General features: G+C 43.2%; 1 protein-coding gene across 2 annotated transcripts in view; it reads left to right on the top strand.

Moving 5' to 3' along the window:
* The window catches only part of GALM (galactose mutarotase), a 67,330-nt gene that overhangs the window by 41,235 nt on the left and 6,928 nt on the right, over positions 1–19,167 (top strand).

Here is a 19,167-nt window from a genome sequence, read left to right as displayed (position 1 = left end):
GACCTTATCTTCCTCAGCCACCACCCACACCTATTGAGTATTTGAATCTCAGAACTGTGAGCCTCACCACCACCTGGCGGCCTTCGGGACAGGGCACTCACTGCCCATCCTGGGGTAGCACGTCAGAAAGGCCTTCCTGACATTGAGCCAAAATCTGTCTACCAGAGTTCCTGTCATGGCACAGTGGTTAATGAATCCGACTAGGAACCATGAGGTTGCAGGTTCGGTCCCTGGTCTTGCTCAGTGGGTTAAGGATCCAGCGTTGTCGTGAGCTGTGGTGTAGGTTGCAGACGCAGCTCCGATCCCGCGTTGCTGTGGCGCTGGCATAGTCTGGTGGCTACAGTTCTGATTCGACCCCTAGCCTGGGAACCTCCATATGGCGCGAGAGCGGCCCTAGAAAACGCAAAAAGACAAAAAATAAATCTGTCTACCTAGAGCTGACCCCTACTTGGCTCAGTTCTGGGCCTTAGGTCCCTGCAGAGTAGACCTAGGGAATTAGGAGGACCTATCTTATCACCCTCAAGTCATTTCTTCTTGAGTCAGAACATCTCCAAGTCATCCTATGATGCCTGTGCTGCAAACAGTAACCAAGAACTGTCACCACCTCATTATAGTCTCTCTGTGACTCCCATCAAACTTACTGCCAACCACATCCTTTAAGTCATTTTCACACATACTGTGGCTCAGCTACTTCTCCCTAGTTGATAGTAATTGTAGTAACTAGACTAAACGTTTACGAGAGTGTTTAACATGACAATTGAGAATACCGGCTCTGGAACCAGTCTGGGCGTGAGGCACTGCATGAAGAACCATCTACATGTTAGTTACCAACCATCACCACCATCGTCATGCTCACTGTGCTGAGCACTTTCCGTATATTAACTGACCTAATCCTCATGACAGTGTCATGAGGGAAGGGCTGGTTTATCCCATTTTTACAAGTGAAGAAATAGAGCCACAAAAGACTATTTTTCACCTAGGGTTAGAGTTACAATCTAACCCTAAGCTGTGTCCTTTGGGGGTTTTTTTTAGTGGGGGGTTTCAGTTTCAGAACCCTAACTGTTCCTGTTATTCATAAATGCCATCTTGTAATCAGTGCTTTATCTCCACTTTATACTATCTTTTGGATTCCTGGTTCTGTCAAGTGTATTTGCCTTCTAGCTTCATGCTGTCTGTCGTATTTTGAGAATACGTTGTATATCTTCATCTAGATCATCCCCAGAACAGAGGCCATTTCGCAACTCCCTCTAACTGTTCTCTGAAGCCCAGATGCTTCATCACCCCAAGTTCCCTGAGTCTGTAGCCTTATGGCCCAGTCTGAGAAGCCTAGGGGTGGCCAGGAGGGACTTGTGTTTGAATGCATCTGTATTTGGTTCCTGGGGAGCTTGCTTCTTCCTTTCATGTCTCTATTCCAGAAATCTTCCCTGGACAGAGAGCTGCTTCTAAATTTTTAGCATGTGATATTGATCTTATGGGCAGGGCCAGATGCAAAGCCCAAATAAAACTCAGGTTCTGCAGAGCACACGTCCCAGAGAGGATAATAACCACATCCTGCAGTTAGTGAAATCGAGCAGGCCAGCCCTGCGTTTCAAGGCTGCCTGCCTCCAATACCACAATATGAACACAGAACTTCTATGTTCAGACTAAACCATAGGAGGCTGAGCAGTTATGACAGATGTAACGTTTTTTGTTTAGGAGGAGCTTGGGGCAGCAAGTTCAGTTGAAGGAAGACTGGGGCGCTGTGCATCTTGAAACTTAGATTGTATGTTTGTCTGGGGTGATTTTAAGGAAGGGGGAACACTGATGGAGATCATAGAGGCCAAATCCCCCACATAATGCCATTTCTTGGCACTGCCACTATGTCAGCTGACCAGAAAGTCTGGACTGGTTTCTCCCCTCTTTCCTTTGCTGGTTCTGTTCTCTGATCCTGGACCATTGGTGTAATTTGGCTATCTGTGTTCAATTACTATCCTTTTCATGGTGTCAGGATATCAACTGACCCATCGCTGCAGCTCATCTTGGCTTCCTGTGAACTGTGACTGAATCTTGTGACTGTTGGGGGAGTGCAGGAGGCCAGGGGTCTCCCATGAGCCCAGGCTCCTGTTGTCTTGCCTGAGCTTGCCTAAGCTGCTCTGAAGCAGCAAAACAAGCAGATGGGAAAATTCTTCTGCCCCAAAATGTTCCCCTTTTGAAATCAGCAAACAAACCCTAAACACTGTCTCTCTGTGTGGTCAGGCAGAAGGTCTGTCCCTCTCCCACAAGAGCAGTTAGTGGCCATTGGCAGACTGAGCCCAGTGGATCCAGGAGGATTTGAGAAAAGTGGTCTTGATTCTCATAAATCACATCTGGTCCTAGCAGCGCACCTGCTCTTGGGCAGTGGGTGTCCCCAGGATGCCCGGAAAACTGATGGGGCAGGCAAGGGAGCCACAGCCAGAAATGGAAAGTACCTCTGACCTTAGTGAAGTGAGTCCTTGGTATGACCTTGAATGGCTGTTTGAAAGGGCTGGTTTTAACACATCATCATCAGGAAAACACAGTAGTTAAGGGCATAGACTCAAACCCTGACTGCTTAGGTTTAAATCCTCACCAGCTCCTGTGATTTTGGACAACTTATTTTACCTCTGCAGGCCTCGTGTATAAAGTGGCAAAAATAATTGGACCTACCTCAATAGTTGTGAAGATTAAATGAGGTAATATGTGTAAAGTGCTTAGAACAATTCCTGGCATTTAGTTAAGAGCTTTGTAAGTATTAACTATTATATTACCATCATCATCATCATTGACGCTATTTACTAAGTGTTAACATGTAGTAGATGCTGAGCTAAGCGCATACATGCATTAGCTCATTGAACTACACTTTGAAATACGTGTTTTTTTTTATTTTTTTTTTATTTTTTTTGTCTTTTTGCCATTTCTTGGGCCGCATCCACGGCATATGGAGGTTCCCAGGCTAGGGGTTGAATCGGAACTGTAGCCACTGGCCTACACCACAGCCACAGCAACGTGGGATCCGAGCCACATCTGCAACCTACACCACAGCTCACGGCAACGCCGGATCGTTAACCCACTGAGCAAGACCAGGGATCGAACCCACAACCTCATGGTTCCTAGTCGGATTCGTTAACCACTGAGCCATGACGGGAACTCCCTGAAATATGTCTTATGCTTCAGTTATACCTCATTGGGAGAGGACAAGTAACGTGCACCAAGTTAAACAGTTAAGTTACTGGTGGAGCCAAGTTTCCCAACTCCGAAGTCTGTGCTGTTATGGCCCTCGGCCATTATCCATAATAACAGCTGTTTTACTAAGTACTTCCTTCGTGCTGCCTAGGAGCACTTTACATGCCTTATCTCACTTAATTTTCATAGTCTTCTGAGGCAGACACTTTTGTCATCCCCATTTTATAGATAAGAAAATCAAGATTCAGAGACGCTCAGTGACCTTCACAAATTTTTACAGCAAAGAAAGCCAGGATTTAAATCCAGGTCTGCCTGAGTCTAAAGTCCATTCTAGTGCATTGAGTGTGATGGCCCAGCGGGTGAGCAGGATGCTTCTGGGAGGCTGATAACGGTAATTGGTGATGATGACTCCTGATATCTCCTGCAACCAGGGGAACACGGTTTGCCTAATTAGCCCCATTTGCTGAGCTATTGTTAGGAGTAATTTCCACTTTCTCTCATATTTTATTTTCCTGCCATTTCTGTGAGCTATTGACTTGCTCACATTAAGACAAGTTTCTACGCCTTTCTACATGTTAGTTGGTTGCTGCAAGAATATGGAGAAATCATACGTGAACAGGACAGAAGGAAGCCCCGCTGTATTATGCAAAACCTTTGCCACATTGCTAGAGGAGGACTCTGCCAGGAGACTCCCAGTCTGCCTTTCTTGACCAACCACCTCAGGTTATGTGATTGCAACATTTCAAATATGCATTTAGGTATCAGGTCATGAGAGGGCAACTTGTTTTGTTTCAGAGGCAGAATATATTCACCAGCCTGTATCAGAGATCCTTTTTTTTTTTCTTTTCTTTTTAGGGCCACACCAGCGACATATGGAAGTTCTCAAGTTAGGGGTCAAATTGGAGCTGCAGCTGTCGGCCTACGCCACAGCTAGAGCAGTGTGGGATCTGAGCCTCATCTGTGACCTACACCACAGCTCACGGTAACAATGGATCCTTAAGCCACTGAGTGAGGCCAGGGATTGAACCTGCGTACTCATGGATACTAGTCAGGTTCATTTCCCCTGAGCCACAACAGGAACTCCAAGGTCAGAGATTCTTAACCAGGTACACATGGCTGGGCTTCAGAGGTTCTGGGAATACTGTGTGTGAGAATGTGTGCATTGTCTTGGAGAAAGAGCCTATGATGTTTATAGTGTTCTCAAAGGAGTCAAGGACTCAAAAAACACTTTAAAAACCATTGCTATGGATTTAAAAATCACTAGGAGAGAACGTTTCAAAAAATAAAACAAAAATTCTTTTTTAATGAAAATGGCAAAAAAAGGAAAAAGAAAATGGTAATGCCCCCTGGAGGCAGGAATGCACTCTCCTTTAGTATTAATGTTTTATGCTATAATGAATAATTGTTCTCTCTGTTCTCTGTATTTCTAGAGAGAGAGAGAGAGAAACAGAGAGCACTATGTGCCAGATACTGGCCTAGAGATTGGACCTCCTTCTTAGCACTCTCTCAATTAAACATTATAGTATCTGTATTAGATACCAATACTAATTCCATTTTATAAACGGGGAAATTGAATCTGACAGAGGCATAGAAACTTATCCAAGATCAGTTAGTAAGTCTAAATCTAGATATCTTATATAGATTTGTAAATCAACATATAGGACAAATCATAGAAAATAATTTTCAAAGTAATATACTTAATATTTTTTAAAATATTTCTTTTTTAAAGGAGAAAATAATATTGGAGAAAATTTATTCCCACCTACCACCTGCACCAGATTTTTCTGGAAAGTCTTTGCCAGATTGCCTTTTCCTTTCTTTTCTCTTTTCTAAAATTATATATATATATATATATATATATATATATATATATATTTTTTTTTTTTTTTTTGGCTTTTTAGGCCCACACCCATGGCACATGGAGATTCCCAGGCTAGGGGTTGAATTGGAGCTGTAGCCACTGGCCTATGCCAGAGCCACAGCAACACGGGATCCAAGCCGCATCTGCGGCCTATACCACAGCTCACGGCAATGCTGGATCCTTAATCCACTGAGCAAGGCCAGGGATGGAACCCACAACCTCATTGTTCCTAGTCGGATTCCCTTCCGCTGAGCCACGACAAGAACTCCAAAATGATTTTTTTTTTTTTTTTTTGTCTCTTGAGGGCCGCACAGTTGGCATATGGAGAGTCCCAGGCCAGGGGTCTAATTGGAACTGTAGCCACCGGCCTACACCACAGCCGCAGCAACGCCAGATCCTACACCACAGCTCACAGCAATGCCGGATCTTTAATCCACTGAGCAAGATCAGGGATCAAACCCGAAACCTCATGGTTCCTAGTTGGATTCATTTCGGTTGAGCCATGATGGGAACTCCCCAAATGATTTTTAATTGTTACTGTAAACAGGACTTACCTGTGCTGAGGACTGTTGGGAAGGACTATGATTTTCTTCCTGTACTTGTGTTATTGGGTAGTGTGAAGATGAGGTAGAAAAGGGACCTGCCAGGAAAGAGGGCGCTAAAATTGAGTAAGCATGAAGTTTCAGTGACTCTTGCAGTGACCATCTATTCATCTTCTCAGAGTCAGGCACTAGGGCCACTAGGCAGGGAAAAGAGCTATTTCAGATGATGGAAAATTAAAAGCATTGAATTAAAATTCATCCCAGGTAAATTCATTCAGTCACACCATGAGAAGATTATGTCCAGATGTTACACAAAAAAACCCATTTCACTGTAGTCAGTGTTTGATTGTGAGTTCATAAGGACTAATTTACATTATACTCTGTTTCTTACGTCTTTTGCCCAAAAAATGATGTTAGCTAGGAGCCCATAGGATATGTGTGATATAAATGTCTTGCCTTTGCCTCAAATACTGGTGACAAGAGTCCACTCCTGTGAATGGAATGGAATGTTAGAGAATCTTATTTACAGTAATCAGGTCTACATCATCTTCTTGCAAGAATGAGGCAGTTGAAGTTGCTAGAGGGATAATCACATAACCACTCTTGTCATTCATGAGTGACAGTAGTTCATTCCTTTGCTTGTTCTGTCCTACACCTTGGGCAGTTAGCCAATCCTGACTTACTTAGCCTTTCAAGATTAGTCTGCTGTCACCACCTCTGGAAAACCTTTCCTAACCTCTGCTAGCTACATTAGGTGTTGCTTCTTCCTGCTTCATCAGGACCTTTGAATGACTCTCTCATTGCATTTGTCACACTCTCTGTAAGGTTTGTTTTTGGTTTGTTTTTTTTTTTTCTGTTTCTTTCATCAGAGTCTAGGTTCCCTGAGGTCAGTATAATGCCTGGTATATAAAAGATACTAAAAAACAGGTGAACTAATAAATTTATATTTGCTTTTTTCCCATCCAAAAACAATTGCAAGGATTAGTGTTCTTAAGGTAGAATCATCTAAAAGGACTTTTGACTACATAAATAAGAGGAGGGGGCACATTCACTGCCTGTCAAGACTTGTCAAATAAGTGCCAAGAGGTGAAAACAATCCAAGGAAGTACACTAGTTATCTATTGCTATATAATCAATTACACTGACACTTTGGTTATTATCTCTCATTCTTTCTGTGGTCGGGAATTTAATTTTTCTTTCTTTTTTTTTTTTTTTTTAAGGGCTACACCCATGACATACGGAGGTTCCCAGGCTAGGGATCACATCAGAGCTGCAGCTGCTGGCCTACGCCACAGCTACAGCAATGCCAGATCTGAGCCACATCTGTGACCTACACCACAACTCACAGCAATGTCAGATCCTTAACCCAGTGAGTAATGCCAGGGATTGAACCCACATCCTCATGAATACTAGTCGGATTTGTTACACTGAGCCACAATGGGAATTCCTATGGTCAGGAATTTGGACAGAGCCTATCTTATCTCTGTATATGATGTCTAGGGCCTATATTTGAAAATTAGAACTGGGGCTAGAGTCATCAGAAGGCTCATTCACTGTATGTCTGGTGGCTGATGCTGGCTATTGGCTGGGGATTTTCAGCTAGAACACCCCACAAGTGGCCTTTCAATGTAACTTGAGCCTTCTTACAATATGGAGACTGGGTCCAAGAGCATATGTCCTGAGGCAGAGTGGTCCAGGCAAAGCCACTTTGTATTTATAACTTGGCCTCAGATATCACATAGTATCACTTGAGCTACATGTTGTTGGTTGAGGCAGTTACAAAGGTCCATCTAGGTTTAAGGGAGGGAACAAAGACTCCATCTCTCAGTGAAGGAATATCAACATTAGATTGTAAGTAGAGCCTGTGGGATGGATTCATCCTGGTGCAGCCATCTTTGAAAAATGCAGTATGTCGCAAGGACTTATGGGGAAAAGGCCAAGTCCCTATAAGAATTGCTCATGTGAGGAGTTCCCGTCGTGGCGCAGTGGTTAACGAATCCGACTAGGAACCACGAGGTTGCAGGTTCGATCCCTGCCCTTGCTCAGTGGGTTAATGATCCGGCGTTGCCGTGAGCTGTGGTGTAGGTCGCAGATGCGGCTTGGATCCTGTGTTGCTGTGGCTCTGGCATAGGCTGGCAGCTACAGCTCCGATTCGATCCCTATCCTGGGAACCTCCATATGCCGCGGGAGCAGCCCAAGAAATGGCAAAAAAAAAGACAAAAAAAAAAAAAAAAAAAAAAGAATTGCTCATGTGAGATAAGAGAAATGGACCAAGACAGATGGATTTCATGAAGGCAATGAATTTTTCCATTACTTCCAAAGGGCAGGTAATTATAACTCTGTCAGGAATGCAAATAGGGGAAGATTTAAGGCCTTCTGACAAAGATCTAGAGTATTAGAGAGTCCTATTTCCAATGCTCTTGTAAGAATGAGGCAGCTGAAGTTGCTGGAGTGACACTTGAGCTCTCTTCGTTGAAGTCCTCTGTAGACTTGACCTCACTCCTGACTCACTGTCTCTCTAGCATCCCTTTTGTCTTAATTCTTGATCATCTCATTATCCATATTTGTGATACCCTGACCTCTTAGCTTTTCGACATTCTTTCCCAATGATCTTGTCCTCTACCTTTCTCAGCTATTCACTCCTATGGTTTTTGGTTCATATCCTTGACTTTGTCATTACCTCTTACTGCAGACTTCTGTGACCACTGTTTAAGACAATCTGTTTCAGTTTCAGTAATTCATCATTGCCACAAGAACCTATATCCACTTGATCCTGCCTCCCTTTTACTGTTCTTCACCACCTTCCCCACTTACATCAGAAGTCCATCGTTAGAATCATCCCTTTTCACATGCTCACCTCCCTTGCTGCTCTTCTTTTTCTTTGTATTCTCCTAACAAACCTCAATGCTGACTAATCTTATGCCCCATATCCTCAATAGCTGCCACCATACAGCTACTAGTCTCACCAAAAACTCATGACAGTAACCTCGAGTGCTTCCTAAGTGGTACCTGCCGTCAGACTTTCCCTGAAATGGGGAAGCAGAAATGATGCCTCAGGCCACTCCCATGCCCCAGAGCTCTAACCCCACATCTTTGGACCAGAGCCCCTCATCTACTATGTGTTGCTGCTCAGACCTCAGTACACACCCAGCCAGCATTATTCAGGAGAAAAAGAAATCCTCTTTAGAAGACAGCTTCTCTTTGCCGACACTGCAGCTTTCTGGTGGCTTCAAAACTGAGGTCTGGTGATGTGACATCCTCTCTGAAGGCACCCTTTCCATTTCCGCTTCATTTTCTATACACTCAGCATTGCTGAGAGAGCTATTTTAACATCTTCCATTCTTAGCACCAAGCTCACGTATGCAGATAAACCAAAATAGAAAGAACTGCACATTTGTTTTCCAAATTCTTAGAAAAATCAAGAATACTTGGGGGTTGGGGGTAGAAGGGGCTGTAACCAAATCACTCCAGGGTTGGAGTTCCCATCGTGGCTCAGTGGTTAATGAATCCAACTAGGAACCATGAGGTTGTGGGTTCCATCCCTGGCCTTGCTCAGTGGGTTAAGGACATGGTGTTGCCATGAGCTGTGGTGTAGGTCGTGGACGCGGCTCAGATCCCACGTTGCTGTGGCCAGTGGCTACAGTTCCGATTCAACTCCTAGCCTGGGAACCTCCATATGCCATGGGAGCGGCCCAAGAAATAGCAAAAAAAGACCAAAAAAAAAAAAAAATCACTCCAGGGTGAGGTCCAAAGTGCCTGAGTAGGGACCTGGAGACTTTGACACTAGGGAGATGTGTCACCTTGGGCAAGTCCCTTTAACTCTCTAGGTCCCAGCCTCATCATCCGCTAAGCAAGGGCACTGGATGAGGTAATTCCTAAAGTCCTTTCTAGATCTTTCATTCTGACTTTGTCATAGGATGCTACAGTATTTATAGTTGCCCATTTTTTTCCACCTCTACTTCATTCATTCATCAGCTTTTCAGTCAAGTAGAGACTCTGCTTCATGTTCAGAGGGTACAAAAACTCCCTGCCGTCCTGGAGTTCATATTCCTTATAAATACATAGCTTGATATAATCCTATAGTTAGGCCTTACTGTGATGAATGGTTTGGGAAAATATGTTCAAGGTGTAATGAACAAAGTAGAAAGGGGGACTAGTTCTAGCTGTGGAGGTTATAGTCCTTCACAGAGCAAATGGTGTTAGAGAATAAGCTTTTGTGTGTGTGTGTGTGTGTGTGTGTGTGTGTGTGTGTGTGTGTGTGTGTGTGTCTTTTTTAATGGCCCCACCTGCAGCATATGGAAGTTCCCAGGTTAGGGATCAAATCGGAGCTACAGCTGCTGGCCACGGCCACTGCTGCAGCAATGCAAGATCCAAGCCACCCCTTAGACCCACACCACAGCTCACGGCAATACCGGATCCTTAACCCACTGAGCGAGGCCAGTGATCAAACCCACATCCTCATGGATACTAGTTGGGTTTGTTACCACTGAGCCACAAGGGGAACTCCAAGAATAAGCATTCTTAAATGAGCTGGTGGACTTCACCAGAGTGTGATGGGAGGAAGAGACATAGAAAGATCATTCCAGTTAAAGAAAGGGTCCAAAGGAGTTCCCATTGTGGCTCAATGAAATCGAATCTGACTAGTAACCATGAGGAGGCAGGTTCGATCCCTGGCCTCACTCAGTAGGTTGGGGATCCGGTGTTGCTGTGAGCTGTGGTGTAGGTCGCAGATGTGGCTCAGATCTGGAGTTGCTGTGGCTATGGCGTAGGCTAGCAGCTACAGCTCTGATTCGACCCCACCTGGGAACCTCCATATGCCATGGGTGTAGCCCTAAAAAGACAAACAAACAAGCAAATAAATAAGTTAAATAAATAAATAAATAAAAGTATCTCAGGTTTCTAAACAGTTTCTGTAAAATTTCCACACACAAACAAAAAAAAAAAAGAAAGAAAGAAAAGAAAGGGTCCAAAGACATACTGAATCTGGGAGAGACATTCTGAGTTTTCCATATATCTGACCATTAGATATATGAGGGAGTGTGTCAGAACACGAGGCTGGAAAAGAATGATTTGGGAACTTTCTCTTTTTGTTCCCATTTGGCAAAAATCTCGTTTTAGGGAGTTCCCATCATGGCTCAGCGAAAATGAATCTGACTAGTATCCATGAGGATGCAGGTTAGATCCTTGGCCTTGCTCAGTGGGTTAAGGATCCGGCGTTGCCATGAGCTGTGGTGTAGGTTGCAGACTTGGCTCAGATCCCGTGTTACTGTGGCTGTGATGTAGGGCAGCAGCTACAGCTCTGATTGGATCCCTGGCCTGGGAACCTCCATATGTCATGGGTGCAGCCCTGAAAAGGAAAAAAAAAAAAAATCTCACTTTAGTAAAAAAAAAATCCAAGAGTAATTTTTTTTTTTTTTTTCGCCGCACCCTCAGCATGTGGAAGTTCCTGGGTCAGGGATTGAACCTGTGCCACAGCAGTGACCCAAGCTGCTGCAGTGACAACACTGAATCCTTAACCCACTGCGACACAAAGGAATGCCCCAAGAGTAATTTTTAAGTCGGAGCTTCTCTGCCATTCTTGAAATCTTACTCTCCCTTCACTCTGCTTTATGTTTTACATACTTTTAGCCCTTGTATTTATGCCATCCTCCTGAAAATGTTCAGGTGCATCATTTATCAAGTAATTCAATATAATATGTAGAGCAGCAAATAATAGAAGCCTAGTTTTACGTAGAGAAAAACTAAAGTAAATATTGATTTGTAGATTTACCAATATCAGGTAAACAGATGTGAAATAAGCCCTGGGTTCTTTCTTCATGAAAATTCTATGACTTTCTTTTTTCTTAAAGTCAGAAGAAGTAAGTAATCTTGACTGACCTGGGCAGTCACATCAGGACTGTCATAAGGGTTAGATTTTGAGTCAAATATGCCTTTGGGAGTTCTCATTGTGGCACAGCAGAAACGAATCTGACTAGTATCTACGAGGATGGGGGTTGGATCTCTGGCCTCGCTCAGTGGGTTAAGGATCCGGCATTGCCATGAGCTGTGGTGCAGTTCATAGATGCAGCTCGGATCCTGCAGTTGCTGTGGCTGTGGCGATGGCGGGCAGCTGTAGCTCTGATTCACACCTAGACTGGAAATTTCCATATGCTGCAGGTGAGGCCCTAAAAAGTAAGATAAAGAAATAAATAAATAGTCAAGGTGGGAGGTGATTGGTCACCCAGATGTCACAGAACGGTAGCACCAAGGTGGATCACTACCATCCAGGGTTTGGTGTTAGAGATCCAAAAAGTTCAGCTATTCTCCAGAACTGCTCAGAGTTTAGACTGACTGAATTCAGATGAAGCAGATGGTTATAAAGCAAGCTCTTTATATTGTGCCTCTAGCACCATCTACTGGGAAATGAAAAGTACCTATGATTCTGTCTAAGAAACAGCTATTTGTATATAGATGTAACCACCAAAACAAAAATACAAACTTTCTGGAGTTCCCACTGTGGCACATTGGGTTAAGAATCTAATTGCAAGTGGCTTGGGTCTCTGCCAAGGTAGATGCCTGGCTGAGTTTGATCCCTGGCCCAGCGCAGTGAGTTAAAGAATCTGGCATTGCCACAGCTGCAATGTAGGTCACAGCTGCTGTTTGAATTCAATCCCTGGCCTGGGAACTTCCACATCTGTGAGTGAGGCCATTAAAAAAAAATACAAATTTTCTAAATTATCAGGAACACAAAAACAAACACAAACCGTACAGTAAAAGAATTTTTAAAAAGCAAACTAGAATTTGTAAACACAGAAAGCACGTCATATAACAAAGAATGCTTAAATATACATATGTCAATGCCATGAAATGCCCCTATTAAAGTCTCTCAGAGTAAATTGCAAAACAAAACCCAACAGAATATTGTGTACCAAGCAAGTGACTCAGAAAGTTTGAAAATATAAGAATTAAAAAGCAAACCAGGAGTTCCTGTCGTAGCACAGAGGAAACGAATCCGACTAGGAACCATGAGGTTGCAGGTTTGATCCCTGGCCTTGCTCAGTGGGTTAAGGAATAGCATTGCTATGAGCTGTGGTGTAGGCTGGCAGCTGTAGCTCCGATTAGACCCCTGGCCTGGGAACTTCCATATGCCAAGGGTGCGGCCCTAAAAAGCCAAAAAGCCAAAAAAAAAAGCAAACCAAGCAAGTCAAAGCCAAAGTAACAGGGGGATCTCAATCTGAACATCAGAAAAGGCTGATTTCAGGACAGAAAGCATTCAGTTACATAAAGGAAGACGCCTTATAAGGCTAATGGATGCAATTCAGGAAGTTCCTGTGTGGCACTACAGGTTAAGGATGCAGCATTGTTGCACTTATGGCGCAGGTTGCAGCTGCAGTGCGGGTTCGATCCCTGGCCCAGAAACTTCCACATGCCATGAGTGCGGCCACAAACAAAATAAATTCAATTCACAATGAAAGTTCACCAAAAAATGACTGTATTTAAGACCTTGAAGAAAACCTCAGGCAATTTCACAAAACACAGCCAATATTGACTTAGAGATGTTTTAACTCTCTTTTGCCAAGTGGCTGGTTAGCTTAGTTGGTTAGCCTGTGGTGCTGATAACTCTCTTGATAATTCTTGGATCAAAACAGAAATCAACCACAAAACTAGGGGTATCTAGAAAATAAATAATATAATTATTTATGTATAATAAATAGTATTTATAATGAAAACTGCTACACACGATATAGTTAAAGTAATTCTCAGGAACATTTTAGCACTCTTTTTTTTTTTTTTTTTTCTTTTTGTGTTTTCTAGGGCTGCACCCGCGGCATGTGGAGGTTCCCAGGCTAGGGGTCCAATCAGAGCTACAGCCGCAAGCCTATGCCACAGCCACAGCAACGCCAAATCTGAGCCGCATCTGCGACCTACACCACAGCTCAGGGCAAACACTGGATCCTTAACCCACTGAGCAAGGCCAAGGATCGAACCTGCAACCTCATGGTTCCTAGTCAGATTCGTTAACCACTGACTGAGTCACGATGGGAACTCATAGTACTACTTAATATTAGTCAAAAATTGTGCAATTTGGAGTTCCTGGTTGCCTAGCATTTAAGGATTGGGTGTTGTCATTGCTGTGGCATGGGTTTGATCCCTGCATGCTTTAGGCACGGCCAAAAAAAAAGTGTGAAATTATATGAATTAGGCATCTAATGCAAGCTATTTAAAAAAGAATAACAAAATATACTCAAGAGAACAAAGGAAAAATTAACAAAAATAAATCAAAAATTTGAACAAGGTCCTACTGTATATAGCACAGGGAACTATATTCGGTATCCTGTGATAAAGCATGATGGAAAAGAATATGAAAAAGAATATATATATATGTATATAAATGAATCACTTTGCTGTACAGAAATTAACTCAATATTGTAAATTGAGTATACTTCAATACAATTTTTTAATTAAAACATAGATATAGGAGTTCCTGTCGTGGCTCCGTGGAAACGAATCCGACTAGCACCCATAAGGACACAGGTTCGATCCTTGCCCTCCCTCAGTGGGTTAAGGATCTGGCATTGCTGTGAGCTGTGGTATAGATCACAGATGAGGCTCTGTTCTGATGTTGCTGTGGCTATGGTGTAGGCCAGTGGCTACAGCTCTGATTCGACCCCTAGCCTGGGAACCTCCATATGCTGAGGGGGTGGCCCTAAAAGAAAAAAAAGAAGAAATAGATACAAAAAAAATTTTTTAAAGAGTGAAAAAAGGTAGTACTCATAAACCCAAGAGCTGCTTCATTGGAAGAGAAAAAAAACTCAATAAAATAAAGCATTAGATAACCTATTCAGTCCTCAAAATTATATATGAGCATAGATAGGCAAATTATCAAAGACTGATCAAATTGAAGGAATTATAAATTCCTTCTTTCTCTCTCTCTCTCTCTTTCTTTCTCTCTCTCTCTCTCTTTCCTTCTTTTTTACAGCTGCACCTGCAGCATATGGAAGTTCCTTGGCCAGAGGTCAAATTGGAGCTGCAGTTCTAGCCTATACCACAGCCATGGCAACACTGGATCCAAGCTACATCTGTGGCCCACAGCTTATAGCAACCCCAGATCCTTAACCTGCTAAGCCACAATGGAAACTCTGAAAGAATCATATATTCTTTCTTCAACTCTTTGCAAATAAATATGAGAGTAATATGGTTGAAATTGGATAATTTTCTAGGAAATATATATTATTTACAATTGTGAGCCTGGAAAGGAAATCCAAAATAGACAGATTATCATAGAAAAAATAGGGGAAAAATTAGTGCATATGGAGTTGTCTAGTGAAATACCTAAGAATAAATTTAGCAACAATCTCCAAGATAATTTTTTTTCCAAGATAAGCTGGGTGAAAAAGGTCAAGGTGGAAAGAGGCTGTGTTTGTGAATGTGCATGGATATGCACTTAGATGCTTGGATATCCTTGTAGTATCTCTGGAAGGGTGCATGAGAAACAAGTAACAGTGGTTGCTTCTGTTGAAGGAAACTAGATCTGTGGGGAACAAAGATAAGAGAAATTCTTTTCACTACGGAGTATTATTTTGTACCTTTTACATTTGTTATCTTTTAATTTGATTACATGTACAAGTATTACCTACTTAAGAATTCTTTTTGGGGTAGTTCCCATGGTGGCTCAGTGGTAACAAACCAGACTAGTATCCATGAGGACGCAGGTTCTATCCCTGGCCTTGCTCAGTGGGTTAAGGATCTGGCATTGCCATGAGCTGCGGTGTAGGCCGCAAATATGGCTCAGATCCTGCATTGCTATGGCTGTGGTATAGGCCAGCAGCTATAGTTCTGATTCAACCCATAGCCTGGAAATTTCCATATGCTGTGGATGTGGCCCTAAAAAAGGACAAAAAAAAAAAAAATCTTTTTTTTTGAAAAGTAGAACCAAGGCAAAGGAAATAGATGCTTTCAAAGGATGTTTTCAAGAAGAACATTGCTTAATTTCGATGTTCTCTTGTGGAGCAGCAGGTTAAGGATCTGGTATTGTCACTGCATCAGCTTGGGTTGCTGATGTTGTGCAGGTTGCATCCCTGGCCTGGGAACTTCTGGATGCTGCAAGCATGGCCAGAAAAAAAAAAAAAAAAAAAAGTTACTTAATTCTTCCTAAAGCTGACTCTGGTCAAAGAGAAGGATTTTCTTGGTAGACAGTGGACACCGGCCAGGCCTCCATGTCTCCCTCAAGTACTTTGGATCCCAGGCACCCTTGCAACTCTGTGTGAATTCAAAGACTCCAGTCCTCACACACCAGGAAGACTGCATTTCTGAGCAGCAGCTCTGAGGTAAGGAGAGGATGTTCTCTTTTCCCCAAAGACAGGAGATTTGTGTTCCTTTCAATATTTAGGAACTCAGAGAAGCTGAGTTAAAGATAAAATACTTTATCTTTTTTTTTGGTCTTTTTGCCTTTTCTTGGGCTGCTCCCTCGGCATATGGAGGTTCCCAGGATAGGGGTCTAATCAGAGCTGTAACCGTCAGCCTACGCCAGAGCCACAGCAACACGGGATCTGAGCCGCGTCCACGACCTACACCACAGCTCATGGCAACACCATGTCCTTAACCCACTGAGCAAGGCCAGGGATCGAACCCACAACCTCATGGTTCCTAGTTGGATTCATTAACCACTGAGCCATGACGGGAACTCGAACAAATACTTTAAATGGCTAAAAGTTGGTTCTCTTTTTACTTATTTAATTCTGTTAACAGCAAGGTACAAGTTCCTGATTTTTCTTAGCTTAAGATTCCAGCCCCACTTTACATGCTGAATTCTCCTCTAAAAATAGCAGAAACCAAGTTCCTAAAACATCTCTATCTGATCACATGACAGGAAAAAATAACTCACCCAAGAGTATGTTGAACACTTAATGTTTGTACTTACCTTTAAAACATATAGTACAGTTCTGGGACAATACAAAACTTTTTTTTTTTGACCGCACCACGGCATGTGGAAGTTCCCAGGCCAGGGGTCGAATCCGCACCACAGCAGCAACCCAAGCAGCTGCAGTGACAATGCTGGATCCTTAACCCACTGTGCCGTGGGAGAACTCGAGAAACTTTTAAAGGGACTAAACTGTATCATCATCTAAGGCTCTGAAACAGAGTCCCTTTCCTCTTTCTCCCTCAGTCGATCTTCCTGCTAGAGAGGAACCTGGGATTCTTTGTATTTGGGGCAAAATCCTAGGACTAGGGGCTTCTCACTCCTAAGTGGGTCATACTTTTAGAGGGTAGAATGGGGTGCACCTCTGCTGTCATCTCTCCGTAGGGTTTTCCAGCTGAGCTGTTCAGAGCCTGTGCTGGCTTTATTCAGTGTGAATTACATCATATACAGTTGATCCTTGAACAATGCAGGGGGTTAGGGGCACTGACCCTCTACGCAGTTGAAAATCCACTTATGACTTTATATATGGCCCTCCAAATCCACAGATTCAACCAGTCAAGGACAGTGTAGTATTAAAGAACCTATTATTGAAAAAAATCCATGTATAAGTGAACCTGCCCATTTCAAACCAATGTTGTTCAAGGGTCAAGTCTATGTGTATATTTATAGTGTGTTTGTGTTTGTTGAGCTTCCCTCTGAAATCACAAATGCTGCAGAAATGGAGTGGGGGTTGAAAGTCAGTGATTTAGTCCAACTTATTCGTTGTCTTGATGGAAGAACCCCAGACTCAGAGGGGTGATTTCATCTCACTTTAATCTGCTTCCTTATCTCAGGCATTCTATCCTACTGCTACTGCTGCTGCTGCTACACACATACAATCACCTTGTACTTAAGCTGTTTCCTTCACATCAAATATTTTTCAGCCTTCTTCACCCATCAACCTAATATGACTTTACCTCAAGCCTCAGCTCAACCACTGAACCTTTATCCATGAAATCTCCTGTCTGCCACATCCAAAGCAACCTAGTCCCACTGCCTGTCTTCTTTCTTATGGCTGTGTCTCTGCTGGAGCACTCTTCACATTTTGTGGTTATGAGCTGCTTGTACATCCATTCCCTCCTTCAGAGTGTAAGCATCTTAAAAAGGCACTTTTCATGTCTCATTCATCTATGTAGCATCCCTGCCCATCAGAGTTCCTGGCATACAGTAGGTGCTTAATAATGTTGGTCTATCAAAAGAGTGACTGAGTGACAGCTCCTAGTCTGTTGCTCTGGATCTGACACATTCCAAGAATGTATCAACAGGGAGGAAGCCTTCCTCACATTCCCTGGGCTCTCTTAACTAAGCTAAATTCAAAATATTTGAGTATCCTGTTTGAGATGGCTCGGCCTAACATCTGGGGAAGAACAGACCTTAAAATTTAGGAAGAGAAAGAAAGGTGATAAAGCGAAATGGTACAATATTCAGAAGAATGGAAAACCCATATCATAGCCTTTTGGCAACCATTCTAGAGGACTGTCGAGAAATTCTCAACTCTAAAATATAATCAGTTGTAGAGTTCACCATTATTTTACATAACCATGGAGGGAAAGGAAAAAAACACCTCTGTCAGTTAAACCATGACATGACATGATTTCAGAGATTTTAAAATATGAAAATGAGTGTCTTAAATTGATGAAGTACAGCTGTCAATATCACAGGTTGTTGTTTGATATCAAGTTGTGTGGGTCTCAAACTCCTCCTCTGTTACCTGACTGGTTTGGACCAGATGAGCTCTGAGAACCATTCTGGTCCCAACACCCCTTGGGTTCTGTAACACCATGAAGGAACGGATGTTCTTGACTGGGCATCATCAGTCATGTAATAACCACCAAGATGGGGCTCCTGTCCAGGTTCCTTGTGTGTTTTGCCCTTTAAGAGTTGATGTCCTCACACTGCAGTGTTCTCTCTCAGGACTCACCACCCACCCACATCACTGTAAAGAGGCTTCTGAATGTCCCGCCTTGATAAAAACAAATATACTTAGAGGTAGAGGAATCTGGCTTACACACAGGAAGGGGCAGTTCTTGCCAACTAGAACTCCTCCAGGAATCATCCAAAGCAGTGAATCTAAAATTGGCTAACAGGAGTTCCCGTCGTGGCGCAGTGGTTAACGAATCCGACTAGGAACCATGAGGTTGCGGGTTCGGTCCCTGCCCTTGCTCAGTGGGTTAACGGTCTGGCGTTGTCGTGAGCTGTGGTGTAGGTTGCAGACGCGGCTCGGATCCCGCGTTGCTGTGGCTCTGGCGTAGGCCGGTGGCTACAGCTCCGATTCAACCCCTAGCCTGGGAATCTCCATATGCCGCGGGAGCGGCCCAAGAAATAGCAACAACAACAAAAGACAAAAGACAAAAAATAAAATAAAATAAAATAAAATAAAATTGGCTAACAACAGAGTGGCCATACCTCCTAGTTTGCCCCGGACTGTCCCGGTTAACTCATTTGTCCCAGTGTTATTATTAACAGCCCCCACCCCCCATGGTTCAGGTCTACAGACTGATCAGGGAAATGCCTGGAAAAGAGTGGTTACCAGTGTCCCTTTGGCTAATAATGGCTCCAGATGGTTTGAGAATCACTTATCTCAGGGACACTTTAACCATCTAGTTAGCCAATGCCAGGTGCTAATGCTTAGTTGTGAGCCCTGA

This window comes from Sus scrofa, chromosome 3 (genome assembly GCF_054392235.1).
Source record: "Sus scrofa isolate SSC_HxYL_T2T_F1_AM1 chromosome 3, Sscrofa_HxYL_maternal_Yorkshire_Landrace_v2.0, whole genome shotgun sequence".
Classification (NCBI taxonomy): Eukaryota; Metazoa; Chordata; class Mammalia; order Artiodactyla; family Suidae; genus Sus; species Sus scrofa.
Note: the sequence above shows the minus strand (reverse complement) of the source record. Positions and strands in the feature narration are given on the sequence as shown.